Raw genomic sequence first — 10,132 nt, forward strand, 5'->3', positions numbered from 1 at the left:
TCCCTGTCCATCACCAACTCCCAGAGTTCACTCAAACTCATGTCCATCGAGTCGGTGATGCCATCCAGCCATCTCATTCTCTGTCGTCCCCGTATCCTCCTACCCCCAATCCCTCCTAGCATCAGACTCTTTTCCAGTGAGTCAACTCGTCGCATGATATGGCCAAAGTATTGGAGTTTCAGCTTCAGCATCAGTCCTTCCAATGAACACCCAGGATTGATCTCCTTTAGAATGGACCGGTTGGATCTCCTTGCAGTCCAAGGGACTCTCAAGATTCTTCTCCAGCACCACAGTTCAAAAGCATCAATCCTTCGGCGATCAGCTTTCTTCACAGTCCAACTCTCACATCCATACATGACCACGGGAAAAACCATAGCCTTGACTAGACGGACCTTGGTTGGCAAAGTAATGTCTCTGCCTTTTAATATGCTATCTAGGCTGGTCATAACTTTCCTTCCAAGGAGTAAGCGTCTTTTAATTTCTTAGAAGTGTTCAAAAGGAAGCATTCAATAAATATTAGCTATAGTATGTGTGCATCCTCAGATGCTCAGTTGAGTATGACTTCATGACCCCATGGACTGTAGTCCGCCAGGCTCCTCTGTCCATGGGATTTTCTAGGCAAGGGTACTGAAGTGGGTTGCCATCTCTTCCTCCAAGGAAGGATCACCTTTGATCCTCCAGGGATCAAACCCATGTTTCCTGGGCCTCAAGCATTGGCAGGTTGATTCTTTACAAACACTGAGACACCTAGGAAGCCAGTTAGCTATAATAATATAGCTTTAATTGAAAAATTATACTGTTATAAAACATACAAAATGGTTACTTTTATTTATAAATTCAAGATCCATTATCTAGTGGGCATTTTAATTTTTATTTTCCTAAAGTGTATTTTAATTTACCAAAGGTGAGCTAAAGTTCTAAAATTCTAGGTATTATTGAACAGATCGAGTCTCACTGTACTTTTCAAGATCATAAAAAGTCTCTTTATATCTCTCTCACCAGGCTTCATCTTTCTATGTTACAACTTTGTTTAGATGAATCAAAAATTCTTTTGTTAATACTCATAAGAACATGGATATGAGTAAGAACAGTAGTTAAGTTTGCCAAATCTTTGGGGGTACTCGAGTGTTTTAGTTAAAAATCTTTCCTTTTTATAAAAATACAAACCATTATGGGAATTCCTGGTGGTCAAGTGGTTAAGACTTCATGCTTTCAACACAGGAGGCACGGGTTTGATCCCTGGTCAGGGAACTAAGATCCTACATGCCATCCCACATGATGTGCAGCATGGTCAAAAATTTAAAAAACAACAACAACAAAATACATATATATATCATTAAGGAACTCTTTCTTTGGAAGAAGAAAGAAGACAGACTGTTTCGTTTTTACTTTATTGTTTAGGTTCAACTTAAGCCTAAATTTAACAATGAAAATAGAATTTTCCTGAAACATATGGGACATTTTGACTTTTCTAAACAGGGAATTACAGGACAAACATTTAATGACAAACATTCTCCTCACAACACCAGTCAATACATTTCTGACACTGATTTGGTGCCTATTAGAGGGAGAGAATAACAGTAATAGAATGTGGGAAATTTCAGAAGCAAAAATATAGTTGGTACTTTTAAAGTTCTTGTAATTTAATAGGGGAGACTGAATAATCCTTAATAAATACACAGGGGCATACTTACTATTAGAGGGATTTAGCATGAAGTGATTCTTCTTGAACATTTTCCATTGCAATTTAGCTTCTGGAGTAAACAGAAGAAATGGGAGGGCTAGAAACAAGATATTCCTAGGGTCACAGAGCCAGCAAATCATAGAAAGGGGATTTAAACCTAGGTCTCCTAATTCCACACATGAGACAGTCTCACAGCATTAATCTTGAGGATACATCTTTTTTAAATGATATATGACATTCATTTTCACAATTAAAAAAAAAGCCAGTAAGACTGAATAGAACTCAGAGGATAGTAATGCTCTAGCATTTCACTTAATTTTTCTCATTTTGGGAGAAGATGGCACCTGTGACACCATAAACTAAAGGTGTGACACTTTTAAAAACTGGTCTAAATAATTAGGGTTTCATTCTTCTCAAATATCTGGGGTGATTACTTTCTAGTATTCTTCCAGGACTTCTCTATAAAGAAAATTCATAATGTCATTTCATATCATAGGTCTGGATAGACACAAAAGATTTTCTTTCTCTCTCTCCTTCTCTACCTTTGATATTTTTGATGTTTATCAAGGTAATATATGCAAATACTTTAATAAGTCTTTGGTTAAAAAAAAAAGTCTTGTGGAACTACCAGGCTCATAACAAAGCACAATGGGAGTATATTTTAACACACATACAGTCGTAAAAAAAAAAGTGGTGGCCTCACCAAAGCTTGAGATACCCTCCCAGACTTATCTGCTGGCTATTTTTTTTTTCATGTTTACCAATGTTTTCCCAAATTAAATACCTTTACTGCTACTTCTTGATTTGTAAATTTTTAACAGCACCTAATAGAAAAGATAAAGATCTTAAAGATCCAACACTACGTTTTTCCTCCCTTCAGCCTCTCAATATTGTTATATCACAATATATTAAATTAAATCAGTGTTTCATGTTAACCTTATTATGACTCTTGCGTGTTTTCCTTCTGGATCAATTAACTGGATTATGACTAATTTCCTTTCTTATGCAACTTTTTTTCTTACAATTAATAGTTGCCTCAGTTTTCTGTTTGACAAAAGTTTTACATCATTATCACTGTTTCAGACCTTCCAACAGAAAAGTAAAAATGAATTATTTTCAACTCAACCGTGGAAAAACTCCTGTGGAGCACTCCTTCTTTCAGTCTGGACTATCCCTCACTAGGTCTGCTCTATACAATTGTCTTAGAACTTCCTTTTGCCTTTCCTAGGGTGATCCCCTCTTTCTTAGAGATTAAATTGCCAACATCCACTGGTTCATGGAAAAAGCAAGAGAGTTCTGGAAAACCATCTATTTCTGCTTCATTGACTATGCCAAAGCCTTTGACTGTGTGGATCACAACAAACTGTGGAAAATTCTGAAAGAGATGGGAATATCAGACCACCTGACCAGCCTCTTGAGAAACCTGTATGCAGGTCAGGAAGCAACAATTAGAACTGGACATGGAACAACGGACTGGTTCCAAATAGGAAAAGGAGTACGTCAAGGTTGTATATTGTCATCCTGCTTATATAACTTCTATGCAGAGTACATTATGAGGAATGCTGGGCTGGAAGAAGCACAAGCTGGAATCAAGATTGCCGGGAGAAATATCAATAACCTCAGATATGCAGATGACACCACCCTTATGGCAGAAAGTGAAGAGGAACTAAAAAGCCTCTTGATGAAAGTGAAAGAGGAGAGTGAAAAAGTTGGCTTGAAGCTCAACATTCAGAAAACTAAGATCATGGCATCTGGTCCCATCACTTCATGGGAAATAGATGGGGAAACAGTGGAAACAGTGTCAGACTTTATTTTGGGGGGCTCCAAAATCACTGCAGATGCTGGTTGCAGCCATGAAATTAAAAGATGCTTACTCCTTGGAAGGAAAGTTATAACCAACCTAGATATCATATTAAAAAGCAGAGACATTACTTTGCCAACCAAGGTCCGTCTAGTCAAGGCTATAGTGTTTCCAACGGTCATGTATGGATGTGAGAGTTGGATTGTGAAGAAAGCTACGCGCCGAAGAATTGATGCTTTTGAACTGTGGTGTGGGAGAAGACTCTTGAGAGTCCCTTGGACTGCAAGGAGATCCAACTGGTCCATTCTAAAGGAGATCAATCCTGGGTGTTCATTGGAAGGACTGATGCTGAAGCTGAAACTCCAATACTTTGGCTACCTCATGCAATGAGTTGACTCACTGGAAAAGACTCTGATGCTGGGAGGGATTGGGGGCAGGAGGAGAAGGGGATGACAGAGAATGAGATGGCTGGATGGCATCACCGACTCGATGGACATGAGTTTGAGTGAACTCCAGGTGTTGGTGATGGACAGGGAGGCCTGGTGTGCTGTGATTCATGGGGTTGCGGAGAGTCGGACAGGACTGAGTGACCGAACTGAACTGAACTGAGGGTGATCTCCTCTTTCCTAAAACCTGTTATCTTTGTCATTGTTTCAGTAGAGCACATCCTCCAGTAGTGCCCCAGGAAAATTGGGGGTTAGTAAGTTTATTGCATGCAAGAAAATATCTTTAATTGTCCCTCACATTTGATTGATAACATGATTTAGTATAGAATTCTAGGTTGAAAATAATTTTCTCTCAGAATTTTGAAAGCGGTTTCATTGTTTTCTAACCACTACTGTCAATGTTAAGAAATATGCTATTCTCATTACCTACTCTTTTATGAATAACCCATTCCCCTTTCCCCATTCCCTCGTCATCTCCTGTCAACAAGATTTTTGGATCTTCTCTTTAGCCCTTGTGTTTAGAAATTTCATGACAATGTGACAAAGTACTTTTGATTTTTTTTTCCCTTCATTATGCTGGGCACTCAGCAGTCTCTGTCAATCTGGAAACTCATGTCCTTCAGTTATCAGAGATCTTGTAATTTCTTTGATAATTTCCATCCCTTCATTTCTTCTCCATTCCTAAAACTCCAGTTAGCCTAGTGTTGGACTTTATGGATTCATTCTCTAATTGTTTTAATTTTTTTGTTCTATTTTTCTGAGAGATTTCCTCAATTTTATATATTAATACTTCTATTAATTATTTTTGTTACTTAAAAACTTTCCCAGAGCTATTATTCTCTGCTCCTTTTTTGGGGGAGGAGCATCCTCTTTGCTTGATAGATGCACTATTTTACACTATCAGAGGCAGAAGATGCTTATTGTTTTCAAAAAATATCCTTCTGCTTTCCATATTGCCAGTTTTCCATTTCGATTTGTTGCTCTTTCTTGGTGAAGGTTTATCTCAACTATCTGGTGATCCTTTGCTGTCCTTTCATATTTAAAAGTGTGTCATAAAAAAGGTATTGGGAAGGTCTATGTTAACTGGAAGAGTCTGTCAGTTGGTGGGTTTCATTGCAGGTTAATAAATTGGGGATATATGTTTTGTTGGGAGCCCCTCAAGTATCATTCTTCATAGATATTTCTTCTGGGATTATTCAATTTTAGGTTTCTCTCAAAACTAATTCTCAATTATCCTGCCTGGAGAACACAAGCCTTGCTGTCAGCATCCTTGGAGTGAAATAGAGCAAGAGGGCTGGACAAGTTTCATCATTCAGCATGTAGGTATCCCTCTGATCTCTGTTTTCAGTGTGGTATTCCTCTCGCCCCAGCCTCCTCAGATGTGATCTTTAACCGGTATCCCAGTCTGGAGATTTTCAAACTCAATTTTTCACAGAATACACCAGGGAGATAGAGGAGTAACTGCCTAACTGAGCAGGATGAGGAAGGAGACTCGTAGTCCAACTTCTTAAATAGACTTTCGGCCAATCCCCCACTTTTTAGACCACTGCATGTCTCTGATGCCACAGTATCTTTCATTCCTGGTGTCTCAGTGTTCTGCAATGAGAACTTGCTTGCCTCTTGTTAGTATAGCCTTCCCAAATATTTGGAATTCTGTTTCCTCAGCTCAACCTTCCAATTTCCAAAGTGCTGTTAATATCCCTCATCTGCTGTCATCTTTCTTATTCCCTTTCTTTGTGGACTGATAACATTAAAAATATTAACTCATCATTTTAGTGAATGGGGGAGAGAATACGGATGAAGACATGTTTAATCTGTTCATGTACATTGAGAATTGCAGGACTGACAAGATGCTCACTCTTTTGCTCCCATAAAAAAATGTCAGAACCAGAAAACGCAGAGATAAAATTCTGCTTTCATGAAGGTGATATGGAAAAAAACATGGGTCTGAGAACTGCAGTATCTATTTTCAAGTCCTGGTATTATTACTGATTGATTGGTTGATGTTGATGTTAGTTCAGTTCAGTTGCTCAGTTGTGTCCAACTCTTTGCGACCCCATGAATCACAGCATGCCAGGCTTCCCTGTCGATCACCAACTCCCGGAGTTCACTCAAACTCATGTCCATCGAGTCGGTGATGACATCCAGCCATCTCATTCTCTGTCATCCCCTTCTCCTGCCCCCAATCCCTCCCAGCATCAGAGTCTTTTCCAGTGAGTCAACTCTTCGCATGAGGTGGCCAAAGTATTGGAGTTTCAGCTTTAGCATCAATCCTTCCAATGAACACCCAGGATAGATCTCCTTTAGAATGGACTGGTTGGATCTCCTTGCAGTCCAAGGGACTCTCAAGAGTCTTCTCCCACACCACAGTTCAAAAGCATCAATTCTTCGGCGCGTAGCTTCTCACATCCATACGTGACCGCTGGAAACACCATAGCCTTGACTAGACGGACCTTGGTTGGCAAAGTAATGTCTCTGCTTTTTAATACGCTATCTAGGTTGGTCATCAATTTCCTTCCAAGGAGTAAGCGTCTTTTAATTTCATGGCTGCAATCAGCATCCGCAGTGATTTTGGAGCCCCCAAAAATAAAGTCTGACACTGTTTCCACTGTTTCCCCATCTATTTCCCATGAAGTGATGGGACCGGATGCCATGATCTTAGTTTTCTGAATGTTGAGCTTCAAGCCAACTTTTTCACTCTCCTCTTTCACTTTCATCAAGCGGCTTTTTAGTTCCTCTTCACTTTCTGCCATAAGGGTGGTGTCATCTGCATATCTGAGGTTATTGATATTTCTCCCAGCAATCTTGATTGTGCTTGATCAGCTTGTGCTTCTTCCAGCCCAGCGTTCCTCATGATGTACTCTGCATATAAGGTAAATAAGCAGGGTAGTAATATACAGCCTTGACGTACTCCTTTTCCTATTTGCAACCAGTCCGTTGTTCCATGTCCAGTTCTAATTGTTGCTTCCTGACCTGCATACAGGTTTCTCAAGAGGCAGGTCAGGTGGTATTCCATTTCTTTCAGAATTTTCCACAGTTTGTTGTGATCCACACAGTCAAAGGCTTTGACACAGTCAAAGAAGCAGAAATAGATGTTTTTCTAGAACTCTCTTGCTTTTTCCATGATCCAGCAGATGTTGGCAATTAGATCTCTGGTTCCTCTGCCTTTTCTAAAACCAGCTTGAACATCTGGAAGTTCCCGGTTCATGTATTGCTGAAGCCTGGCTTGGAGAATTTTGAGCATGACTTTACTAGCGTTTGAGATGAGTGCAATTGTGTGGTAATTTGAGCATTCTTTGACATTGCCTTTCTTTGGGATTTGATGCTAGTTAAGTTACAAATATTTCATCATCTATAAACTGGTGATAATCATCCCTATCACAGCCTATCTTACTTGCAATGACTAAGGTAAGATAACTGATATAAATGTATGAATATGCATCAAATATATAACATTTATCATTAACTTGGCATAGTCAAATATATTTTGAGAGGCAGTGTAACAGAGTAGAAAGAGTATGGGCTTCAGAGTCAATACAGACCTAGATTTGATTGCATCTCTGTCATTCACTGTGTGATCTTGTGAACTTAACCTCTCAGCTGTTTTCCCTGTTTATAAAATGAGTATGATATTATGAACCTGACAACACTGTAGTGAGGATTAAATGAGATAAAGCATATAACATGGGCTTCCCAGGTGGCACTAATGGTAAAGAAGTCGCCTGCCAATGTGGGAGATATAAGAGATGTGGGTTCAATCCCTGGGTCAGGAAGATCCCCTAGAGAAGAAAATGGCAACCCACTCCAGTATTCTTGCCTGGAGAATTCCATGGACAGAGGAGCCTGGTGGGCTACAGTCCATGGGGTTGCAAAGAGTTGGACATGACTGAGCGACTAACACACAGTGCTAAACCACATTAGTAATTAGGATCTGAAATCATCAACAGTCTTCATAAAAGCTTTTTATTTGCTCTTTTCCCAGGACCAAATTATAAGGTGAGCAGCCCAAGCTGAAAGAGCCCAGCATACATATTCTTTGAAGTGGTAATAGGTTATTACTGAGACCTCTTGAAGAATATTTTGTTATGAAGTAAGACATAAAATTTGTAATGAACATTAAAGGAGATCAGGGACTTTGGAACACTGGAACTACTAAAGAGTTTTAATTTTTGTTGTTGTTTTTTTTCTATTTGATCCTTACATAAACCCAGAAGCTTGGAAAGCTTTATCATCCTGTTTAAAGATGAAAAAATCAAGGCATGGAAGAAATAAGACCGTGGCGTGAACATGGGGAAGCAAAAGAAAACACAGAAGTATGCGACCATGAAGCGAATGCTTAGTCTCAGAGATCAGACGCTTAAAGAAAAGGATAGATTAAAACCAAAAAAGAGAGAAAAGAAAGATCCCAGTGCACTCAAGGAAAGAGGAGTCCCCCAGCCCCCTTCCTGCTTATTCTTCCAATATAACACAAAGCTGGGCCCACCTTACCACATCCTGGTCTATATCAACTTTATCAACTTTTCCATTAAGGCCAAACTGGACTTAGTGCAGTCAATGATGGACTGTCTATATACCAAGTGTATCCCTTGTATAACTGACTGCATAGTGGCTGAAACTGAGAAACTGGGGCAGAAGTATAGAGTGGCATTAAGGATTGCCAAGGATCCAAGATTTGAACGATTACCGTGTACAAACAAAGGAACCTATGCAGATGACTGCTTAGTACAATGAGTAACTCAGCACAAGTGTTACATTGTGGCCACAGTTGACTGGGACCTTAAAGGAAGAATCCGGAAGATCCCTGGAGTTCCCATCATGTACATTTCTAACCATAGGTACAACAGTGAGTGAATGCCAGATGATTACGGAGCCCCTCGGTTCTAATGAAAAGAGAAAATTTCTCCACCTTCCTTTGACCCATTTTCTCTTTTGCAAGTTCATTAAACATGCTATAGCGTGAATTACTATTGCACTCACCCACTTGCTCTATAATGAGCTGAGTATAGTTAAATATACTCACTTTTCAATGTTCTTTTAAAATTATATTTTGTGTCATTAAAAAAAAAAATCAAGGCATGAGTGAAAAAGCGACTTGCTCAAGGTTCATTAGTCATCAAGGAACAATCAGGAACTCCAACCTTGGACTTTTGACTCCCTACTCAGGGCTCTTTTTAAAAAACAAATGCTAGTTAAATACACATAAAACTTACCATCTTAATAATCTTTTGCGTACAATTAAGTACATTCACCTCGTTGTGCAACTAATCTCCAGAACTCTTTTCATCCCACAAAACTGAAACTTTATACCCAGTAAACAATTCCCATTCTCCCTCATTCCCCAGACTCTAGCAACCACCATTCTACTTTCTGTGAATCTGACTACCCTAGGTGCTACATATAAATTGTTATCTTTTTGTGACTGGCTTCTTTCACTTATGTATGTCCTCAAGGTTCATCCATGGTATAGCATGTCAGAATTTCCTTCTTTTTAAGGCTGAATAATATTCCATTACATGTATATACCACATTTTGTTTATTTATTCCTGAACGGACATCTAGGTTGCTTGGCTCTTTGGCTATTGTGAATAATGCTGCTATTGATTCCTGGGTCAGGAAGATTCCCAGGAGGAGGGCATGGCAACCCACTCCAGCATTCTTGCCTGGAGAATCCTATGAACAGAGGAGCCTGGCAGGCTACAGTCCATAGGTCATAAACAGTTGGACACAACTGAAGCAGTTGAGCACAGCACAGCACACATTGGAATACAAATATCTCTTTGTGACTCTGATTTCAATTATTTTGGATATATACCCACAACTGTATTGCTGTACCATATGATAATACTATTTTCAATTTCTTGAGGAACCACCATATTGTTTTGGTGAACAGCTATACATAGTGGCTGCACCATTTTACACTCTAACCAAAAGTACACAAGGGTTCCAATTTCTCCACATTCTTGTTAACACTCATCATTTTTTTTCCCCTAATAGCTATTCCAGTGGGTGCAAGGCGGTAACTCATTGTGGTTTTCGTAAGAGTTTTGAAGTCTTCTGTAGAGATGCCAACATGCTAAGTAACCCTGAGTCATATTACAACACAATTTACAGCATCAACATTCTACTAGATTTAAAACACTGTAGGAGGCAACAGTACACAGTCATTGCCCTAAAGGATTTTATAATCTAGCTGGAAAGATT

At 39.3% G+C, this 10,132-nt stretch overlaps 1 pseudogene; it reads left to right on the forward strand.

The window, feature by feature from the left end:
- The first annotated feature begins 8,218 nt into the window (after positions 1–8,218).
- On the forward strand, positions 8,219–8,815 carry LOC129555759 (rRNA-processing protein FCF1 homolog pseudogene; annotated as a pseudogene).
- The last annotated feature ends 1,317 nt before the right edge of the window (positions 8,816–10,132 follow it).

Source organism: Moschus berezovskii, chromosome 15 (genome assembly GCF_049115385.1).
Source record: "Moschus berezovskii isolate FMDL1 chromosome 15, NW_MosBer_1.0, whole genome shotgun sequence".
In the NCBI taxonomy this organism is placed as follows: domain Eukaryota; kingdom Metazoa; phylum Chordata; class Mammalia; order Artiodactyla; family Moschidae; genus Moschus; species Moschus berezovskii.